This window comes from Corylus avellana, unplaced genomic scaffold (assembly GCF_965113065.1).
Source record: "Corylus avellana unplaced genomic scaffold, dhCorAvel1.hap1.2 HAP1_SCAFFOLD_23, whole genome shotgun sequence".
In the NCBI taxonomy this organism is placed as follows: Eukaryota; Viridiplantae; Streptophyta; class Magnoliopsida; order Fagales; family Betulaceae; genus Corylus; species Corylus avellana.
Genome location: NW_028290478.1, coordinates 28337 through 29649, shown reverse-complemented (window position 1 = coordinate 29649; position 1313 = coordinate 28337).

Below are 1313 nucleotides of genomic sequence, written 5' to 3'. Positions count from 1 at the left end.
TCCTTTCTTTCCTGTAAGTTTACTAAGGCTGGTTCTCTTCTAGATTGAATATTGATTTAAACTTGCCTATGGCTTTATAAAAAGCGTAGTTTAGGTGCTATGAAGGGTTGTATCCGTACCCCTGTAATAAGCACCTTACGAGCGTCCCGAGCCAATGAGGGAGAAAGTCGACGGGTCCCCTGCATCATCAGATGAGGGACACGCTTTCTCCGCTGACCTAAATATGTTACAGGCTTAAGAAGGGATGGAGCTAACGAGAGGTTTGTAGGCCCCGAGCGACGTACGCTAAGGTAGTCAGCATCTGGGCCGGTCGGTAGAACAACCCTCGTAGTATAGCGATAGACCGATGCTAGAGTTCCTTCTTTTTGTTTCGAGGTACCTTCCTTTTCAGTCTCTCGTTTATTGCCCTTCAGGCTAAGTAAAGAATTTAATCATTCTTTCTCTAAATAAGTTTTTTGCTCTTTCGAGCTTTCGATTCATCTGGTAACTCTTGTACCCAATACAATAGGTCCTAGACATTATTCCATCCAGGGATAAGCCCTGTAGGCATAGAAGCGAAAGATTCTTTCCTCTCATCTAGTGGAACGGGGCCTTAACCTGTTATTATTCTTGAATGGACTTATTTCGGAGGGAATGCTTCAGAGCTAAGAATAATTTGTAAGGGATCGGGCAGATGAAACACTACTTCTTTGGGAGTTATCCCTTGTTACCCCCTTCGATCGGTCGGGAAGGAGACTTGGACCGCTACTTACTTAGAATGAAGGGAAAGGAGGGAGACTGAAAAAGACGGGGGGTCCGTATCTCATTCTTATGATTGGTCGCTTCGCTAAGAATGACTTAGGGTCTAAGTCTGGGTAACATCCCCTATCTAATAGAAGAAGTTAAGAGTGAAACGCTACGTGCCCTTACCTCTTCTTATACAGAAAAGGAAGATTCGATAGGCCGCATGTAAAACAAAAAAACCTACCATGAGCCAGACCACCAAGATGCTTCAAGCCGGGTGCTTTTTAGCCACCAACAGCTTGTGTTTCCGTTCCCTGGATGAGATCAAGGATTCTTTCCATCGGATTAGTAACAGTCTGTTCTCCAAAGGACTCACTCAAAAGGGCAAAAGCATGACTTCCTTAAGGATAGAGACCAGGGGGTCAGTTGCTTCGAGTTCAAATAGCAACTTCCTGTTTTGATATCTAGAATCTCATTCAATCAAAGTCCTCAAATCGAAAGGAAGTAGTCCCTTCGTGAGCTTTCAGTGCGTAAAGGTTAGTTCAAAGCACGAAAGCACACCTCCCTCACTTCGTACTTCGTGGGCAGGG